General features: G+C 41.3%; 1 protein-coding gene across 1 annotated transcript in view; it reads right to left on the minus strand.

The window, feature by feature from the left end:
* The window catches only part of LOC137297648 (mannose-1-phosphate guanyltransferase alpha-A-like), a 510,132-nt gene that overhangs the window by 137,551 nt on the left and 349,377 nt on the right, over window positions 1–23,204 (minus strand). The window lies entirely within an intron of this gene.

Raw genomic sequence — 23,204 nt, forward strand, 5'->3', positions numbered from 1 at the left:
ACATTTCCAGCCATTTGGAAAGGTATAGCCAGATATCAGAATTATCAATGAAACTTCCATTTAATTGTTGCATACATTTAATAAAAGACAGAATTATGGATGTGTGTTATATATGCATGTACACGTGCCATCATATTTGACAAACGATACTGCAGTCACACACTGCTGTGTGGCGAACTTACAGTTGACTCGAATTATAACTTGATTCCTGCACATCCTTCTTTAGTCAACATTTTGCCGTTGAGTCGAACTTCGGATAACTCGAAAGATTTATGTAGGTCCCTTCAAAGTTCGCTAAAATTCTTTTCACGTTGACTTAACAGATGGCGGGATACATTTGTGTATGCTAATTTTTGAGTTCCACTTTAACAATCACGAAAAGATTTATCTGATTTATAGGTAACTCATTCCCATGGCCTATTAATGAATTCAACAACTGTCTGTAAAATAGACATCTCCAAAATAATTTATTCCAAGTATTTCTTCGCAACGAAATTATGTAATTGATATGCCACTCAAAGCAAAAGTGTATATTTGGCGAGGATATTAAGACAACCGCTGCATTTATGCTCCGTTAATTAGCCATAAAAATAACCTGTCTCTTTTGATAATAAATTTGTAAGATACAATACTTGTACTGAGTGTCATTCCTCATTGAGAAACGTTGTCGTTTTTAAACCGTACATAATAAATTCTTCTTCATGGAGCATTTAGCAAATGCAATATATATTTGTTCAAATATATATCCCGATATCAGAAGTTGTAATGAGAGAGACAGGGAAGGGGGACGGAGAAGGAACGCGCTCCTTTCAAATTACTGCAGATTATATATCATAATAAGGCAAATACGCAAGTAAGAGAAATATGAAAACATGTACACTCGTAAGAGAAATATGAAAACATGAAGGAAGATTTTTGTAGACAGCTTTCATCACAGGCAATACAAAGGTTATTTGTCACTCCTGTCAGTTTCCTTGCTCAGTTTCGTTTTCGAAGCTTTGAGGCTGTTGGTCATGTATCGTTTGAACATAATCAAATCCTGATTTCGTTTACGAAATCGGGGAGATAAATTCAACCCAAGCATTACAATTTCTTCTTCAGTATGAAGAAGGAAGGTAAGTAGCATACACGGAAGCGTGTGGTCTCCCTCGTCACCTCAATATAAGGCGACTCGTGTATGCTCTCAAATGCACTGTGCCTAATTCTTTCGTTGTCGGCATTATCTTGAAAATTGCAAATGTTATCAAACGTTACTAGCCTTTAGGACAGTCGCCGAAACACTGTAGATGTAATGTCCTAGACAGAAGTAAGATACCCGAATCGAATTCTAGTTTAATATAAGTGGTATCTTCGTCTGCTGTTCATACGCCATCAATCTATTCAGTTGGGATACGATGACATATGTCAACCAAGTCAGAGAGCCTGTCCACCCGATCCCGTTAGTCGCCTCTTAGACAAGCACGGGTTGCTGAAGACCAGTTCTAACCCGAGCATCACGAGTCCTGTGACTTGGAATGTAAAAGATGAGATGAGGTGATATGATATGTAAAACGCAGGCAAACGACGGGGCAATTAGAGGAAACCTTTCGCAAAAGTCTTCCGGTTCAGCAAGCGGAAGAACGCATTTAAAACATACACGATCGCCAAATTCGGGAAACCCAAATTCTACCAAATCTCCCCACCCCGACAATCATCTCTCGACTGGGTGATAAAGTCACTGGGCATTCTTCATAACGTGAGTCACACGTTTTCTGTGAGCTGAACTCTATCTTGATATAGTAGGTTTCCGTTGGTGTTCAGGCAAGGCAATGTTCTTTCTCCGCATTTATTAATGTCATGTGTCCTTGATCGTATGTTTCAAGGTCGATTTCTGTCAACACGTGGCTTCCGTGTGTTGGTATACTTTCCGCATGTCGGCATGTGTTCATGTAACATGTATGCACATCGATCGTCCTTAAGCCGCTAGTTAGTTCTTTTGTTTTGAAAATTTGAAAATGTGCCTATAAAACCCTTCTGCGCACTAGTACATTTCTATTCTAAAACTGGTTGCCTTAGCGGTCGGATACAAAGTATTATATCATAAAATATAAATAATAATAAAAAAAAGAACGTATCCATTCACTTCACAGAAAATGGTCACGCTATGACATACTTTACTTAAAGGATGTATTAGTATGAGTTATTCAATAGTCTGTTTGTTAGGAACCAATATTCCAACTATAATATTGTTTTGTTTAATCGTTGTTCAATACCATGATCAGCAATATTCCAGCTATATGAAGGTGGTCTGCAATACTCGAGTCTGAACCAGTCAATCCAGTAGTCCACATCATGAGAACCTTCTTTGGCAACTTGGATACGGCAACATGCATCAGCTAGCGCAATGGTTCGAAGTCGTGCAAATAATCGAGTCAGGATCACACAAATTGGTGATACGTCTCTCACCATCCGCGTACGGAGATCAGACAATACTCCGATCAATTTCATCACCTCTTACCGTAAATATAGGTGGCTAAGGACATATTGTAGTCGTGAACCCCCATGGGGTCATAACGGTAAGTTCCCCGCCCACAATATATATCAATAATCATTCTTCTCGTCCCTCCACTTCCCGTTTTTGACTCACGCCAGCTGACAGGTGTTCTCAATATGAAACAGACTATACTCCAGTCACCTCTTCGCTGGGTCACTCCCTCTGACTTGACACAAGATGCGTCGTCACGCTTGGTTGATTCCCGACGTCTAAAGAACCACGTGTCTTGTCTACCAGGACAAACAATGCGATTACGTCAATGGGAGATAATCATATAATACCATTTAACCTATGTACCGAGTAACGTAATGAAACAACAGCGGAGGAATGTATACATCGATCACGATTCACCTACGACGACGTCAACACATCACCAGTCACGTTCACTGGACTATGTTGGTCGTCAACGATGCAGTAGATCAGTACAGTAGTTAGTAGGCGCACTGAAAGTGCATTTTGTTCAATCGTCTGAAGATACATCCCATTAAGAGCAATACATGTTTAACATTTAGACAGGCAATGTTTGCTCGGTGCGGTCAAGGAGAACTGTGTCGGGGATGTTTACAATTCCTACCCGGAAAGTGATAGTCGTCGGGTATATGACAATACTGGATGTGTGAGGTGAGGTGCAATGTGATATCAGGTGGAGTTCCACATTATTGCACTTGGACATGTGATTTGTTTATGTGTATCAGTATGTGTAGTTCAAAATCCTCGGATGGATTTTAAGTAACTATCCTGTCTGACAAAAATTAGAGTCCGGTGATCTATTTTTTTACTTTGAACTTTATGAGATCTTGATACGTCAAATGTATGCCACGTGACACGTTAATAAACAATTTTCTTCTTCTTCGTTTCTCATCTCAAACCTTATAACCAGCAAGAGAGCGGGCGGGCGAAAAAAGATTAATCAAAATACAAACTATTTTTACCAATGATGTAATTTTGAGAGGCATTCTTTACTGTACGTATACAATAAGGACCTTTCGGTATATGTGGATACTTCTACTGTTTTCAAGAATGACACGGTGAATGACTACAGGAGCGTATACGATATATCGGGTGGAAAATACTTGGATAGGATGGAGATGACTAGATGGGATGGAGATGATTGGATGGGCTGGCAGATGATTGGATGGGGTGGTAGATGCTTGAATAGGGTGGAAGATGCTTGAATGGGGTGGTAGATGTTTGAATGGGATGGTAGATGTTTGAATGGGGTAGTAGATGCTTTAATAAGGTAGTAGATGTTTCTAAGGGGTGGCGGGTGCTTGAATGGAGCGGGAGATGATTGAATGGGGTGGAAGATGCTTCAATGGGGTGGTAGATGTTTGAATGGGATGGTAGATGTTTGAATGGGGTAGTAGATGCTTGAATAAGGTGGTAGATGTTTCAAAGGGTTGGAAAGTGCTTGAATGGAGTGGGAGATGATTGAATGGGGTGGAAGATGCTTGAATGGAGTGGGAGATGATTGAATGGGGTGGTAGATGTTTGAATGGGGTAGTAGATGCTTTGAATAAGTTGGTAGATGTTTCTAGGGGGTGGCGGGTGCTTGAATGGAGCGGGAGATGATTGAATGGGGTGGAAGATGCTTGAATGGGGTGGTAGACGTTTGAATGGGATGGTAGATGTTTGAATGGGGTAGTAGATGCTTGAATAAGGTGGTAGATGTTTCTAAGGGGTGGCGAGTGCTTGAATGGAGTGGGAGATGATTGAATGGGGTGGAAGATGCTTGAATGGGGTGGTAGATGTTTGAATGGGATGGCAGATGTTTGGATGGGGTAGTAGATGCTTGAATAAGGTGGTAGATGTTTCTAAGGGGTGGAAAGTGCTTGAATGGAGTGGGAGATGATTGAATGGGGTAGTAGATGCTTAAACACGGTGGCAGATGCTTGAACGGGGTAGTAGATGTTTGAATGGGGTGGTAGATGCTTGAACGGGGTGGTAGACGTTTGAATGGGGAGGTAGATGCTTGAACGGGGTGGTAGATGTTTGAATGGGGTAGTAGATGCTTGAATGGGGTGGTAGATGTTTCTAAGGGGTGGAAAGTGCTTGAATGGAGTGGGAGATGATTGAATGGGGTAGTAGATGCTTAAACACGGTGGCAGATGCTTGAACGGGGTAGTAGATGCTTGAATGGGGTGGTAGATGCTTGAACGGGGTGGTAGACGTTTGAATGGGGAGGTAGATGCTTGAACGGGGTGGTAGATGTTTGAATGGGGTAGTAGATGCTTGAACGAGGTGGTAGATGCTTGAACGGGGTGGTAGATGTTTGAATGGGGTAGTAGATGCTTGAACGAGGTGGTAGATGCTTGAACGGGGTGGTAGATGTTTGAATGGGGTAGTAGATGCTTGAACGAGGTGGTAGATGCTTGAACGGGGTGGTAGATGTTTGAATGGGGTAGTAGATGCTTGAACGGGGTGGTAGACGTTTGAATGGGGTGGTAGATGATAGGATGGGATGGGGATGACTGGATGGGATGTTACATTCTCGGATGGGGTGGCAGATACTAGAATGGGATGGGATAAGACATGGTTGGAGAGGTGGTATGTTCTTGGGTGGGGTTTCACATGCTTGGTTGTGTGATGGTAGTAATTTCTTTCATGATGAAGTCCATGTAAGGGTCTTGGTGCTAAAGTCGATTTGTCCAAGTGGTCCCTGAACTTCTCAAAAAAAACCCGATGGCCATGGAAAACGTTAACCCCAAAATAAATCAGTTCTTGTCTTTTTCATAAAGCTACCGAAACAGAACATCAATCCATTAAATATGTAACGATGTGAAGTATTTCATAAACAATTACTCTCCTTGGTGGATATTCGTGGGAAAGGTCAGCTCATTCAAGCTAAAAGGTCACCACACTATCAAAATATCAACACTCGACGCAACCTTTAAAGTATTTCTAATCCTACCAGATTGGCACTTTCAGCACTTTCTTCACCACTGCTGTTGATTTTGAAATAGATTGGGTTTGTTTTACACCATTTTACATAGTTGCATCTGTAATCTGCGGTAAGTATGTAATTTGTTATGTTATACTGAAGACAACAAGTAGATCAAGCACTTTAGTTCAGTTCACAAATGTATAATTGCACGAGCGTGTTTGGAGATCAATGTGACAGTTGAACAGCTGTGGCAGATCTGTATCTACAGAGCACAGGTCAATCAGACCACAGGAAATATATAACATTTCATCACACTAATTTAAAAAAAACAGTGAGTAATCCCGGATATCTTTTAGATTATCGAAGTATTTCCGTAATCAGTATCCCTTGAAAAAATATTCTGACATATTGAATGCTAGGTTGTCGGCTTGGCTTGAATGTAATGAGGTTTTGGCAGAGAAGCAAAACGGGTTTCTTAAGCATAGAAGTACAGCTGACAGTATTTATACTTTGTTTTCTGTTATATGGATTTAGGCAATAGGAAAATGCAGAAAGGTTCAGCTTTCGTCCACTATTTTGATGCTATGAAGGCATTCGATCGAGTGAAAGAAATTGTCTTTGGTACAAACTTGTGAAACTTGATACTAGTGGCTGATTCTTTTCTGCAGTAAAGTCATTGTATGATAATACCCAATTCTTTATTAGTGTTAATGGATATTTATCACAAGATTTCCGTGTAAACAGTGATGTTAAACAGGGCTGTGGTTTGTCGTCAACGTTACTCTCGGTGTTCATGAATGATTTGGTGGATGAAATCAATCAACTGAATAATTGTGATATTCTGACCAACGCCAATTTCATGCTTAGTGTTCTTCTTTACCAGATGATATTCATCTCATTGCAGGAGACGGAGATACTTTACCGTTAGACCCGTGAAGGTCACGGGGTAGAATAGGCTTGCTTGCCATAAAAGGCGACTATACCCGTGAAGATCCGGGTTAGAATTGATCTTCATCACCCGTGAACATCCGGGTTAGAATTTGCTTCAGTAATCCATGCTTTGCGTAAGAGGCGACTAACGGGATCGGGTGGTCAGGCTCGCTGACTTGGTTGACACATGCCATCGGTTCCTAATTGAGCAGATCGATGCTCGTGTTGTTGATCACTGGATTATCTGGTCCAGACACGATTATTTACAGACCGCCACCATATAGCTGGAATATTGCTGAGTGCGACGTAAAACTAAACTCATTCACTCACATTACAGTTAGTCAATGTTAGACTGTGTCAATCAGTGGTGTAGAAGATGGCGTTTGCGGTTAATGCTCCGAAGACCAAAATAATTCATTACAGATCTGTCTCTATGGCTAGAACAGAGTTCAAATTTTCTTATGGCAATGACATCGATGTATGTAACACCTGTAAATATCTTGGACTGTAGTTATAGGAACACCGTGTCCTAATTTCACTGCAAATGAAATGCTGGAAGAGCACTGGGTATTTTAATTAGTACATTTAAAGCAATTGGTGGGGTACATTATGTCACTTAATGACAACCTAGTTTAGTTAATACTATCGCACGGTTCTGCAGTTTGGGGAATTCAGTTGTATAAATTACTAAGAAAGTGAAATCCCAAATATGACATATGTTGTATAAATTCAGTTCAAAATAGGAGATGTCGTTTCTTTTTGGGCATAAGTCTTAATACCCGAACTTACCCGTAAGATTTGGTTCTTTAACCTCAAAAAACGTCTTATTGAATCTCAATTGTTGGAAGCACCTATATTCTTCTAGGCCCAAAATTATTATAAGCAATATCCACAACTGGTCATGTCCTTCCGTAACTCATGGGATAACAAAGGTTTACAATTATTATCATTTTTTATTTATTTACCTCTTGTTGATATGCTGCATAAGTAACCAATGGATTTCATTTTCATAAAAGAGAAGTAAGTTGATATTGATTATTCTAACTGGTATTCACAACTATGGCTGTTGCTGGCTGTTGAAACGGCAACAAACTACGAACTTTAAGACCTCTTTATAAGTATTAACATACGTCCGCACTACTATCAATAGGTCTCAACGAAGTACCCTGGCCAAGGTACTATGTGGAACTTTACCTCTGGAGATTGAGCTTGGTCGTCTTTCACTGCCCTAAACCTCTCTTGAACAACGGTTATGTAAATATTGTAAGAATAGTGTTGAAGAGGAGACTATCGAAACGCCCCCCCCCCCCTCTCTCTCTCTCTCTCTCTCTCTCTCTCTCTCTCTCTCTCTCTCTCTCTCTCTCTCTCTCTCTCTCTCTCTCTCTCTCTCTCTCTCTCTCTCTCTCTCTCTCTCTCTCTCTCTCTCTCTCTCTGCCAGATAGCATATGCAAGTATTGCACATCTGAAAAACTGCGTTTTGGGAATTTTGCTGAACTCAGTCATGACGTTACGAATTTGTTTTACAACACATCAGTTCAAGTGTAAACAGTACCTTTAAACAGTATCGAATAATTTGCAAAATATAGTTTAGAACATATGACAGAAAAAGCGGCTACACTTACACGAGTGAATCTAAACTAGGTAGGTAGTATACGTTCATTACAGAGACTAGTGTCAGTGTACAAATCAGCTTTCGGTCGCCGGAAAGCGCTTGTACCGCTTCACCTGGGCTACTGATAAGGTAAGACAAGTGATGGCCACGACCGATAAATAATCACTCGGTGGTCTCATATCTTACGGCCAGGCGTTTATACCCGCAGGATGACTTAGAGCTACTAGACAGATGAGCGCTACTTAGAAGAAATTCTGTATCACAAGTCGTTGAAAAGGTTACACAACAAGACTATGAAAATTACTTCTGTGTGATATGTCAATAGAATAATTATACATAATGTCATTCTAACACCATCATCTGTGTGATGAAACAATACATGTATGAGTATATCTGAGTACGTCTTACATAAGATCAAAGCAAGGTCAATATCCCCCAGTTAAAAATTACTTTTGACCTCACTGTACTTGAGTACTGTTCGAATTTTACACATTCTTTGCATTTGTGTCAAAAATATACTGCTTTCAAAATGTATGTAGGTTCACTTTAATAGTATAATAGGTACGTGAATCGTACATATTAATACCAGTCTAAGTAAACTTTTTCGGTGTATTTCGTTACACTCCACCACTGAGTCTAACAAAACCCAGTAGAAAGTCGCGTCAGGTAACCTTTGAGCGACCAATGACCGTCCAACCAAACGCGAGACGGCTAAATAGATTTAACCAATTTCCGCAAGATGACATCCTTGAATATTGCCCAAAACACCATTTTCAGTGACTCACCGTTGTCATGCCGTGTGCATCACCCGGAAGCGAGCGTACGCTAAATAGCATTTGGAATCGTTCGGGTACGAACCTTTTCGATGTAAAAAGTTCAAAAGGTATGTGCGAATGTGCACTTTCGCGATTTAGTAAGCTGTGTTCTGATTGGTCAGTCTGAAAGGTTACCTGACGCGACCTTCCATAAGATTTTGTTAGACTCAGTAGTGGAGTGTAACGAAAAGTAAGTTTACTCAGACTGATATTAATACCGAGCAAGGAAGATGTGGGACCATACATATTTTGGGATGCATTTATAAAATTCTGTTCTTTTTCTTCACGACAAAATATATCTTCGAAAATGTCCATGGTCTCTGTCATTTGTTCAGTGTATTTTCTTCTTTGAATGGCATTTTAAAGAGAGGAAGTGAGTGAGTTTGGTGCTAGACCGCAGCGACGAGCGATCACCTTAACCACTAAGCCACCCTGCCACCCGTACATTTTAAAAATTGGGACATACAATATAGTTCTTTACTTTATGAATAATAATAAAGCCAGTGTCAGCTATAAAGTTTGTGCATCCAGTGTATAGGGGCGGTGGGGTAGTCTAGTGGTTAAAGCGTTTGCTCGTCACGTTGAAGACCTGGGGTTGATTCTCCATCTGGGTACAATGTGTTAAGCCCATTTTTCGTGTTCCCTGCCGTGATTTTGCTGTAATATTGCTAAAAGCGGTGTAAAACTACACTCACTCACTATACAGTGTATGGTCACTTATGTGTTAGCGGATCGATAATGAAATGATCTGTTCTTCGCTATTCTTATTAGCACAGTTTATCTGTTTTATCATTTATGAAAAATATCTCTAAATATAACACACCAATTAAACCTATCATCGTTTGTCTGTCCAAACTGAGTCAATCATGGATACCCGTGATGAAATGTGAAAGCGCCGTAAAGTAACATTCGGAGTAGACTCAAGGTATTTATTTTACGTGACCTCAAGGGAACGTTCGGATTGTTGCCATATGAATCACATTTCTGTCAATTTCCTCATTACAAAGGTCCAAATGCATGCAATACAAGGCTGAATGAGATGCTTCCTCGACCATGCATCTTTTATGACGAGAGGCTGTCGAAATGTATTGAGTGTCACAAAGAACGTTAACATTCCACGACGCTGTTCCCGAGTCCTTTCAAAGCGACCCGTCGTTAAGGTGAGTAAACGCCCACAATGACAGTTCGAGTCAGACAAAGCAAGGCGAATGTCGATATGCTGAGAGAATTCTGCCCGACAAAATAATTGTTCATTTGACACCGCATTATTCAAAGAGAAATTGACTTACATTTCGAAACAATCCGCTTCATATAAAACATTTATCATAATTGCTTAGCAAGCCAGGCTAAAACGTTAGTTTATTATTTTAAATGTGCAGTTTGTGGGGATTGTTATCTTTCATGGTCCAAGTGCCATATTGTTACTGTAAATCACAGGATTCTGAAAAAAACATAATCGTGTTTTCACGGGTCAGTATTTTCAATCACAAAGAGATTTCTTTTGGTTACTATTTACATGTTTTTAATTTAAAAGTTCAAAACACATGAATTTGTACCTGCTCCCATCGAAAGTCGACCGCGCATTCCAACACTAGAACCTGATAAATTTAGACGGCCCAGGCATCCGGGCTTGTTTTCTTAAGTTGACATTGTATTTCCGCTTTTTTACAAGCTCCATACACTAATGTTTCCGTTCCCTTTACTCCCTTATGGGATTTAAACAGGAAGTAGCATGTGATGTGTACGAGTACAGCAGTCACGCGTGCATTCACATTGGTTTGGGTTCCACACACATTAAATGGTAGTCTAAGATCAATTGTTGCAACACTGCGAATGTAATAGTTGCCTTTATTGCATATTATCGTGTTCATGCAAGGCTGTGGACTTGGAAATCGTCTACAGCTAGGTTTATTGAAACAGAAGGACCTGTTTGTGTGCTCAAGAAACAGTGTGAGAGGATATTAATGGGTGAAGCCAAATTAAACGCTTGGTAATGTGGTACCTCTCACCCCTCCTTTTAACACACGCGCACATAAATGGGTTTCACCCCCTTTGTCCATGCATGTGCTGAAATGAACCCTGATAGCTGGCGTGATAAGCAGATGTTTGTCCCAATAGCTCTCACACCCGAACATTCATGTGTAGGCTTAATTCCGTTGTGACACGTCAATAAAAATTGAACGAAACGTTATATAAGCGTAAAGATCTCCTATTTAGCTCATTTGGCGGCCATTTTGGAAAATTATCGGTTCACAATATATTAACCTCGTTTATTCCAGAGATATAATATAGCCTCTGTTCAATCATACGCCCTGGGCTATTGGCTTAAGTACATTTCATTAACTATAATTATAAGTTTTTCGTCCCGTCCCATGTTCCAAGCACAAACCCCATTTTGATACTGGTCTAACTGCAGACGACCCGGTTTAGAACTGATCTTCATCACCCGTGAAGATCCGGGTTAGAATTTGCTTCAGTAATCCATGCTTGGCGTAAGAGGCGACTAACGGTATCGGGTGATCAGGGTCGCTGACTTGGTTGATACATGTCATCGGTTCCCATTTGCGTAGAGAGATGCTCATGATGTTCATCATTGGACTGTCTGGTCTAGGGCCTAGATTTTCGAAACTGTCTTAGAGCTAAGATAGTCGGGATTCAATGTTAATGTATGGCTTTTACGACTGTCCTAGCGCTGAGAGAGCTTCGAAAATCTAGGCCCAGATTCGATTATGTACAGACTGCCCCCATAGAGCTGTAATAGTGTTGAGTGTGACGTAAAACTGAACTCACTCATTGGCCTCACTCATTGAAACCATATGTTGTAGGAGGCCACCAAAGAAATGGAATGAACAGTCTTGCATGTCATCGAACCACAACTGCCCTTAACGATACTCATAGTGTCAATCACGAGATAGTTTGGCCCAGAATCGATTGTTTTCAGGCGACCGTCCTATGGATGGACTGAGTGAGTTCAGCATTATCACAGGACTTGCATGGACTTCACATATTGTACCCGTATGGGGAATCAAACCCGCATCTTCGGCTAAATGAGCTAACGCTTTGACCACTAGGCTACCCCCACTGCCTCGTATGGATGAAATGTTGCTGTTGAGTTCTATCGTTAATTGACAAAAAAATCTAATAAACCTGCTGCCGAAGTTCTCGTATGTCCCTTCTTACTTAATTACAAAAACGTTTAAATAAATCATCGACACTTGATACAAATGCCTTTAAAGTTCAGTGATAAAATGATTCACTATGAAAAAATAGCATAGCATCTGGCTCATATTAGTAACAATGTCTAATAATTACTTTATTGAAACTCGACCCCGAAGTTTTGAGAGCAAGGTTTTGAAAACGGCAACAATTAACCCCAAACAAACTTCACGAGTGTGTGAGGGCACTTAACCCCTTTCAGTTTACTGCACGGGTCTGACACAAAAGTTGACCTGTTTAGATTTGGAAATAGAAATATATCACATATCAGGATATATTTCAGAACCACTTGACTCAACCCCTCTGCAACGTGATGCAACACGATATCAATTCGCACACCGCGTCAGAGCGGTAACAACGTACCGTAAACCCTTGAAAAGAAGCGTCGGAATTTATATTTTTTCGCGTCGTTTATTCAAAGGTAGGATTTTTTTAAACGTCTGAACACGTTTGATTAATGATAATAGGACATGTAATTTGTCTGTTTTGCATATTGTGTGAAAACGGCTTTGATTTCAATGTCACGTAAGGAGTGAGTGAGTATGTTTTACGCCGCTTTTAGCAATATTCCCTCAATATCCCGGAGGAGAAATTGGCTTCACACATTGTACCCATGTGGGGAATCAAACGCGTGAGCACTTTAACCACTGGGCTTCCCCACCGCCCTGTGTAGGAAAGATATCTATTACAACTACATGTACATACAAATGCAACATTAATAAAAGAAAGTATAAAGGAGGATTATATATGTTTCGGTGTTTATATTCAAAGTGAGCGAGTAACACTGAGTATGGTTTTATGCCGTTTTTTAGCAAGATTCGAACAATATCGTTTAGGAGTGTATAAATTTCGCCAGTCTATCACAACCAGCATTTTTTAAAAAACAAAACTCAAAGTAATCCTTATTCAAAGATTTACGGTAACAACGTTTCGATGCGCTCCGTGATAATGTCTATTGTAGTCGCTGATATTTGGACGATATTGGTGATGCCAGGCAAGTGTGAGGCTGTGGTTTCACCTTGCTGTTCGCTCGGGAATATGATCGATGTCCGATCTTCGATATCACGTATCATGAACTATAGGACAGTAGCTTATATTTATTACATGTGTAAGGGATGCGGTTCGATCAGAAGTCGAGCTGCTGCTTGGTCGGTTTTTGTTGAATATATAAATACATACACAGTGAACTGGCAATCACTACGTAAGAGCATAATAAACAATATGTTGGACGTGGACCGCGTGTTCGACCGTCACGTTTCTCTGAACCTCTTTACTTGTACTGAAGATTTCAAAACAAATCTCTCCGCTGCATTGTCATTTTGAACTGGCACAGCTGATGAGACAGCAAAAGCTACAGTTCGGCGTGAAGAATCAATTCAATCAATCAATAGTTTTTAGATATATTAAAACAAATCGATCGACTGGTCACGCATACAGATGCAAACAAACAATAACAGTAGTAATGAGAAAGAGCACGATACCAAAAGACACACACAAAAAAACGATACAAAACAAAAAACACAACGCGCAACGGATGAAATGTATGAAATTCTAGTTTTCCCCTCATTTTGTATTACCAATGCAGCAAGTGAAGCAGCAAGTGAAGAAGTGTGTGATAGTTACTGTCAGCTGCAGGCGCACTGGACAGACACGCTGTCAGTTAGTTAGACACTGTCAGCTGCAGGCGCACTGGACAGACACGCTGTCAGTTAGTTAGACACTGTCAGCTGCAGGCGCACTGGACAAACACGCTGTCAGTTAGTTAGACACTGTCAGCTGCAGGCGCACTGGACAAACACGCTGTCAGTTAGTTAGACACTGTCAGCTGCAGGCGCACTGGACAGACACGCTGTCAGTTAGTTAGACACTGTCAGCTGCAGGCGCACTGGACAAACACGCTGTCAGTTAGTTAGACACTGTCAGCTGCAGGCGCACTGGACAAACACGCTGTCAGTTAGTTAGACACTGTCAGCTGCAGGCGCACTGGACAGACACGCTGTCAGTTAGTTAGACACTGTCAGCTGCAGGCGCACTGGACAGACACGCTGTCAGTTAGTTAGACACTGTCAGCTGCAGGCGCACTGGACAGACACGCTGTCAGTTAGTTAGACACTGTCAGCTGCAGGCGCACTGGACAGACACGCTGTCAGTTAGTTAGACACTGTCAGCTGCAGGCGCACTGGACAGACACGCTGTCAGTTAGTTAGACACTGTCAGCTGCAGGCGCACTGGACAGACACGCTGTCAGTTAGTTAGACACTGTCAGCTGCAGGCGCACTGGACAGACACGCTGTCAGTTAGTTAGACACTGTCAGCTGCAGGCGCACTGGACAGACACGCTGTCAGTTAGTTAGACACTGTCAGCTGCAGGCGCACTGGACAGACACGCTGTCAGTTAGTTAGAAACTGTCAGCTGCAGGCGCACTGGACAGACACGCTGTCAGTTAGTTAGACACTGTCAGCTGCAGGCACACTGGACAGACACGCTGTCAGTTAGTTAGACACTGTCAGCTAGCTACACACTGCCAGTCACAGTCAGACACAGAGTCACTTACAGTCGGATACACTGTCAGTTATAGTCAGACATACTGTCAGTTACAGTCCGACACAGTGTCTGTTACAGTCGGATACACTGCCAGTTATAGTCAGACACAGTGTCTATTACAGTCGACTACACTGTCAGTTACAGTCAGACACAGAGTCAGATACAGTCGGCTACACTGACAGTTATAATCTGGCACAGTGTCTGTTACAGTCGGCTACACTGTCAGTTACAGTCAGGCACACTGTCAGTTACAATCTGACACGGTGCCTGTGACAGGTGGCTACACTGTCAGTTACAGACACACCGCCAGTTACAGACACACAATCTATTACAGTCTGACACAGTGTCTGTTACAACCGGCTACACTGTCAGGTACAGACACACTGTTAGTTACAGTCTGACACAGTGTCTGTTACAGTCGGCTACACTGTCAGATAGTCAGACACTGTCAGTTACAGACACACCATCAGTTATAGACACATTGTCAGTTACAGTGAGGCACACCGTCAGTCACAGACACTGTCAGTTACAGTCGGCTACACTGTCAGTTACAGTCAGACACACCGACAGTTACAGTTAGTTGCGTTGTCAGTTTCAGTCAGCTACATAGTTACAGTCAAATAGACCATTAGTCAGCTGCACCCGCAACTACAACCAACAGCCGATAGCTACACAGTCCTCTACTCAGTGAGCTACGACGTTAGCGAGACAGCCAGTTTCAGTCAGCTACATCTGGCTACACAGTCAGTTTCACAAGCAGAATCTGCTGTATAGTCACCTAATAACCATGGAATCGTAATAAGTTACAGGCTTACCATAATGTAAACTGCAGTGTAAGTGCATGTTATAGTCAACAAAATAAGCCATGACCCATTATACAATTTCTCGACAACCGAAACGAATAGCTAAAAGGCTGCGTTCGATTTTGTCCCCAGTAGCAGGGATCAAATTAACCAATAATTATCCGTTGTTGACAGTGTGATTATTTGTTTATACGATGACACAACAGGTACTGATAGTCCAGCTTCCTGGAGCGGTCTCCAAAAATCGAAATCTGGATCAGAAATAATATTATTGATGGCATTAGCAATGTCCTTTGTCGACAGATTGATGATGGAAACGTTTTGATTAACAAATTTCTACTGTTTATGGTAGTAACAAAGCAAACTGACATTGTAATAACAAACTGAACAAGTCTGCAATGTGCAGAGTTGCTTTCGAGGATCTGAGGTTTTCTCTCATCCAGACGCTCAGCGTCATGTCAGCTCCCAGACCAGAAAATTGGGTGACTGACGTTATGTGTACCTATCCACGAAATCATGACACGATGACATGCTGTATCCTGTCAGTCTTCGCCAACGTGGCACTACCTAGTGCTATGTGATATTACCAAGCGAGGTGTGATACTACCGTGTGAAATGTGATACTACCACGTGATGTGTGATACTACCGTGTGATATGGGATACTACCACGTGATGTGTGATACTACCATTTGATGTGTGGTACCACCAAGCGAGGTGTGATACTACCGTGTGAAATGTGATACTACCATGTGATGTGTGATACTACCGTGTGAAATGTGATACTACCACGTGATGTGTGATACTACCGTGTGAAATGTGATACTACCACGTGATGTGTGATACTACCATGTGATGTGTGATACTACCATGTGATGTGTGATACTACCATGTGATGTGTGGCACCACCAAGCGAGGTGCGATACTACCGTGTGAAATGTGATACTGCCATGTGATGTGTGATACCAGCAAGCGAGGTGTGATACTACCGTGTGAAAAGTGATACTACCATGTGATGTATATTACTACTATGTGATGTGTGATACTATCAAGTGATGTGTTATACTACCACGTGATGTGTGATAAAACCAAGCGATGTGTGATATTATCGTGTGAAAAGTGATACTACCGCGCAATGTGTGATACTACCACACGATGTGTGATACTACCGTGTGATGTGTGACACTACCATGTGATGTGTGATACTACCATGTGATGTTTGATACTACCACGTGAAGTGTGATACTACCGAGTAATGTGCGATACTGCCAAGTGATGTGTGATACTTTTCTTGACATGTGGAAAATAGATAATCTAAATATCAGGCAAATACACTCGTTTTAGTCCCATTTCTATTACGCATAACAAGACAATTCTCCCTCACCCACCAACTCACTAACACGCATTGTGTTCGTTATTCTTCCTCCTCCTCTTACACTGCCTCCAGTTACCTGACAGGTCTCTGTGCGTTGGCGCTATTTACTCGATGCCTCTTTGTATCATTACCGATGATAAGAGCTGGAGTTATTGGCACAACATGTTGATAAAGCTCGTTACTCTGTCACGAGAGTAAACCCATTCTTTACCTGTTGAAATAACTGGACCAAGTTAATGATCAAAGCAGGAAGATCAAAGTAAGCAAATTCGTCACGTGATTACAAACTCTTCAGGAATGAACAGTACGATTCCTTCATCGATTAGATATCCGGGTTTGTGTACATAAACGTCTAGCCCTTGAACAAGGATATCTTTGGCTCTTTAAAACCAATTACCTGCTTTGGTGTTGAAACAAAAAATGCTCTTCTCCGAGAAAAAAGTACAGTGAGTATTTTTTTCGCATAAGGTGTATTTCCTTCTTGAAATTACAAATTACAACAAACCCTAACAAGTCATGGGACTTTTTGTTAAAGGTGGGGATTCTTTTTTTCTCAGGTATACAGGGCGTGTATTCTATTTCTGCTGTGATGAATACCCAGATCCCACCCATATACGTCACAGGAAGTGACATCACTGTCCGTATCTCTTGTGAGTAATCACGCACAGGATTACTTACGCTCAATAGTGTAATTTGACGGCACGGCTTTTTTAAAGCAGCGTCTATTTCGAATCGGTTTCAGGTGGTGGGATAGACTTGTCGTTAAAGCGTTCGTTCGTCACTCAAGGAAATAATGTGTGAAGCCTATTTCTGGTGTCCCTCGCAGTGATATAGCTGGACTATTGATAAAAGCGGCATAAAACTATGCTCACTCACTCGAATCGTATTCAAAACGCAAATGGGCCAAGGTTACCTACGTTTTCAGAATGGAGATACAATACGGTGGATTATCGTGGATTATAAACCATGACGGATCAACATTCATATTATTAGAGTATTCAGAGTGAGTTTAGTTTTACGCCGCACTCAGCAATATTCCAACTATATGGCGGCGGTCTGTGAATAATCGAATCTGGACCAGTCAATCCAGTGATCAACAACCTGAGCATCAATCTGCGCAATTGGGAACCGATGACATGTGTCAACCAAGTCAGCGAGCCTGACCACCCGATCTACTTCTTACGACGAGCATAATTGTTACAGTATGTGAAGCCCTAGTGTCCCTGCCTTGATATAGCCGAAATATTCCCAGAAGCAGTATAAAACCTTACTCACTCAACTTAAACAGGTCTTCATGTTGGCCGACCAAACGATTGGATGGACAGCCTCACTCACTTGACTATTATCTATTTATAGACATACGTTACATATAACAGTTTATATGCCAAGCAGCGCTTGTCTGGGGAAACACGTGCCCTCAACGTCATGTCTCCTATTCTACCCGGAGACCTTCACGGGTCGATTATTTAGTGTAATTATATAATGATATCAAATACAAAAATGCACAAATTTACAATATGAGAGGGAATAAAATGCCGGCAACTTTGACACGTGATAATATATTTTTTCCAACGCTATGTACATTTCACACTTACAGGCACGTTTTGAAATGTATTGGTTAACTTCCGTGCATATAACATGATAAATCGCATGTCGTCAAGCGACCTACCTCAAACGAAAAAAAGATTGCTTTACTTCATTTCGTGAATGAAAGCACGTTTCACATATCCCGCTCATCAACATTACATGCTGTCTGGTTTCCAACTGATCTGCGCCCATATTACGCAGATGAAAGCGTGGGTGCAATGCGCAGACAAAACGGATGGTTGGATACATGTTGAGAGATGCTCTCGTCTCGTAACAGCCGTCACCCGGTGTTGTGAACGCTGATAACGTCTCGGTCATATACATGTTCCGGGCAGCAACAAATGTTAACCGACCTTCGCGTTTGTACGGAGAAAAAGCCTTCGGATTTGGTCGTTTTGTCAATCAGAATGTCCTGTTGGGAGCACGTTGTGTTGTGACACCTGTTGTAGCTTAGTCATCTAGTGTGAGCTGTAGTGCGAAAGTCAAATGTCAGTATGTAAATATATGTGTTCACATGTGAAATCATATACCTTATTACTCGGTGTGGATAATGGCAAGGGAAACGACTGCATTGTGTTATATGCGTGCAGATCATGAATACATCACATGGTTTGTTGTGTTGTATAAAATTAACATTCTAGACAGATCAGTAGTAAACATTTCTCACGATTTTACGATTTTTAGAGTGAAGTAACTTCTGACATTGCCAAGCGTCCATTGACGTCACTGGTTGTTTTGTGTAATTGGAACATCGCACTCACTTAACACGTCAGTAACCCCCAAATGACGTCATCGTATAGTCACACTTGGGTCCCGATACACAAAGCATTAAGTATCGTAATTCTATATAGCTATACACTATATCACTGGTTTAATAATGCCGTAATGCTCCGAACGATTTGTGGATCGGGCCACAGGTCATGTAACAATGCTTTGCTGCGTTTTGTCATGAGATTTAAATTTTCCCAGCGTAGTAAACTCAGTCTCAACCAACAGTTGTGACGTTATAGTTTGCTGACTTGAATGGCGTGAACCGTTTTATGCCTTTGAGTTCAGTCAGAGGGGTCAAACTATTAGCAGTATGCATTTAAAAAGGAATCATTCTGTTAACTGTTCTCATTCATTCCCTTGTTCACCCGTGAAGATCCGGGTTAGAACTGGTCATCAGAAACCCATGATTGTCATAACGGTATCGGTTCATAAGGCTTGCTGACTTGGTCATTGTGACTGTCGCAACATTTTCTGTACATGGATGCTTATGCCGTTGATCACTGGATTGTCTGGATCGGACTCAGTTATTTACAGGCCGCCTTCAATACTGTTGAGTGCGACCTTCAACAACAACAAAAACAAAAACACAAAAAACAAACACTCCCATATGTTTTTACATAAGCATATTTGCACAATTTTACCTCCATAAAAATTGTAATACGCCACGAGTACATCGTATTCGGCTCAAAGTGGTCAAAATCTTTCCGAAATTCACGGGTCCCCTTTCCATTTGGACCTGTGAATACTGCGGGTTGAATATGATTTCAGCAACCTAGGCTGACACAGGAGTGGTCCAGATTCGATTATATACATGTACCCCGTTGTATTCCATATTGCTGAGCGAGGGGTTAATTGGAAAAAAACGCCAAAAAAACTGTTCATCAGGTACAATCCCAGACTCACTTGCACCTGGCACTATTGAAGGCTATACGTAGTTGCAAATCTTTTCAACTTCATGAGGAGTAGTTTTTGAAAAACAAACATTTGACGTTGCCTCCTTAGACGAAGAACGCACTCATATATTTAAAACAAATCGTTCAACCGCAGTCGAAAAGGGAAAAGCATTAATTTTCTGTTCAATTTCAAGAACAGTAGTTTTTTGAGAAACAGACATCTTAAATTGCCTAAGACGAAGACGATACAAGACGAAGAACGCGTTCGTTTACTTATGATAAAAAGTTCCACTTTTACAAGACACATATTGCAAGCGCTTACAAACATGTTCTAGTATAAATGGTGTCATGACGCAAGGAATATGATTTATAGCCGCGTTATGCCTCGTTGATGATCACGCACATGACCTTCTCGCTGGCTCAGCGGGATGTGGTAGTATTTGCAGTGCCAGCCCCGCGTGTGTAATTACTGATAAACCTGTGTAGTCGGCGTTCAGGAATCTCAACCATGATGCGCTGATATGATTAATATGTCCCAGCCAAGGTAATTTACCCTTCCACTCCGTGCGACAATTTTAAACAATTAACACATGCCTAGCGGTGTATGTCAACGGACATTTAGACAGGGGCACAGTTAATGAGCCGTGCAGGATTCGCTTCAAAAGATAAATGTTGCCATCAGTATTATCTTGATGTGTTATGCAAGTTTTTGAGGTGGAAAGTAAATATGAAGCTGGGCGTGACACTTATATACCGAGATGAAAATAGCTTTGTTGAAGAACGAGTATACCCTAATACTCTTTGACTCAAAGTTGCTGACAGACACCGTCTAATATACTAACCGTTCTATCTCTGAATATAGGTAAGTGAGTATGGTTTTACACCGCATTTGGCAATATACCAGCAATATCCTGGGGGAGGTGGTGTTACACTATAAATGGTTCTGAACATATGTAATTTTGATACCAGCTGGTAATAATAATAACGAAGGGAGCCCAAGATGGGAGACTTAGAACCTGGAGAAATCTAGACTTGATTTATTTAGCGCTTTGGAGGAAGGGCTGTAGGGAAATGTGTGCGGTTCAGGAACTGTTAAACAGCCTACATCTAAGACAATGTAGTTTTATGGGGGTCTGAAGGATCATGTCGAGTGGTTGTGTTGGGGATAGGGTGGGCTACAGGGCGAGATGTAGGAGCTGGAATAATTAAATACAATTAATTTCACAACCTATTTCCAGGAACTCAAGTATATTTCGTGTATTTGTTTTGTTCACTGTTTTTCTACTGTTATCTCGAATCAATTATGCTTGCAAATACTTGTCTGATTTAATGATATCGTGTTGCTATCATCTGGTTATCTTTGCTTCCTTACGATCGATTGTGATATCCACTGGTGGGAGTGAAAGACGCGGACATTCACTCTACATTCCAACCAAATAGGTCGTTAACGGAGCCAGTCAGAATGGAGAAAGAAAATATTCTAGCATTAAAAATATCTGTGTATCTTTGCTATTTCCTGATTCGACGCCCACGTATCTATTTATAGACATACGTTATAACAGTTTATATGCCAAGCAGCACTTGTCTGGGAAACACGTGCCCTCAACGTCATGTCTCCCTTATGTCAATTTCACGCACGAAATTCTCCTGCTCTGGTAGACACGCCTAACTCCCCACACGACACCTGCACAGCTTTGTTATCAAATACCTCTGCACGTGCTGCACGTTTAAATCTCCGGTATATTGACAACGGCGTTTACACGGCGAAGTTCTCGTGTCACTCAAAGGCTCTCAAAGGGACAAAGCCTCAGTGACTGTGTCGCTATTCAATCGTCGTCTAAACATTATACTAATACGTTTTCAGTTACAATCGGGTATGGCTATAGTCTGTTTCAATCAATTATTTGCGTGAGTACATTCACAGGCGGCCGCGCAGCCGGGTGTCATTTGTTTGTCAAAAGACGGACGTATTTGTCAAGCTGTTAAAGCCTTGGCATCAATTTCCTGAAAACAGAAAGGAAGATAAATTTGTACAGGAATTATCATGGAAAGACAAAAAACAAACATATATGCTTGGTAGAATTGTCTCAATTGTTTATCGACAGAATTTAAATTATTTCCTGATGAAGTCAATTTTGAAAACATCGTATTTCTTCTATTAAAAATAGTAATGTTTTGATAACCAGTTTAACATACCACCCTCACCCCGACCCACACCATCTTCTCTCTCGGAGGCTTTGCTTGACACGTTTTCGTATTCGAGGCTCATGGTACTGGATTGCCTGCTCCACACACATACCAGTACTGTTTTTCAAATGTATACTTTAGTGTGACACAAATAATCAACAGATCATTGACTGACGTTCATCACTACACACATGAAACAATACTGGGCATATGGGGAGTGCCTTCTGGCGGTTCTGTCGCAGTTGCTGACGTGATCGCAGCTGTTGGTGCCGATACTACCTAGGGTTGTCCAGAGTCCGAAGCTTCTTCAGTCTGCTATATTTCAAACATTGTGTAATAACCAGGGTATTTTGTGCTTTTCACCTTCATGCTCCGAACCCAAACCTTTGGTTGTGATGTAAGCATTTGCCATTGACGTAATTTTATTTTTTTTAAAATTGTTTCAGGGTTAGAAATGATCTTCAATAACCCAAACTTATCACAAGAGGCGAATAAGTTATTAGGCTCTCTGGCTTACAGTTGACACGTGTCTTTGTATCCCAGTTGCCTATATCGATGCTAATGGTGTTGATCACTGGATTGTCCGGTCCAGACTCGATTATTTCCAGAACGCCGATTATAGCTGGAGTATTGTGACGTTAAACATCCACAACTACTAAACTGTCGTATCGGTGTTCATAGCATTATCAGGGTCAGTGGGTGGCTAAAAAAAGGTAGCCTAATGGTTAAAAGCGTCCGCTTGTTACGTCGAAGACCCGGGTTCGAGTCCCTAGATGGGTACAATTTGTGAAGGATATTCCTAGTGTCCCCCCTGTGATATTGCTGGAATATTACTACTAACGGCGTAAACCTAAACTCACCCACTCATTTCACACTTCACTCCAACTCACTTGAACGAGTCTTGCACACGGGACTTTTATATGTACCTTCTTTTATACCGTGTAAGCTATTTACATGAACACTAACATTAATAAATGTTCTCAAACGACTTTGAATTGATTCGTTAAATGCGTTTACCAATCATCAGTCAACCCAGTAAAATATACAACTGGTTC

Source organism: Haliotis asinina, chromosome 10 (genome assembly GCF_037392515.1).
Source record: "Haliotis asinina isolate JCU_RB_2024 chromosome 10, JCU_Hal_asi_v2, whole genome shotgun sequence".
In the NCBI taxonomy this organism is placed as follows: domain Eukaryota; kingdom Metazoa; phylum Mollusca; class Gastropoda; order Lepetellida; family Haliotidae; genus Haliotis; species Haliotis asinina.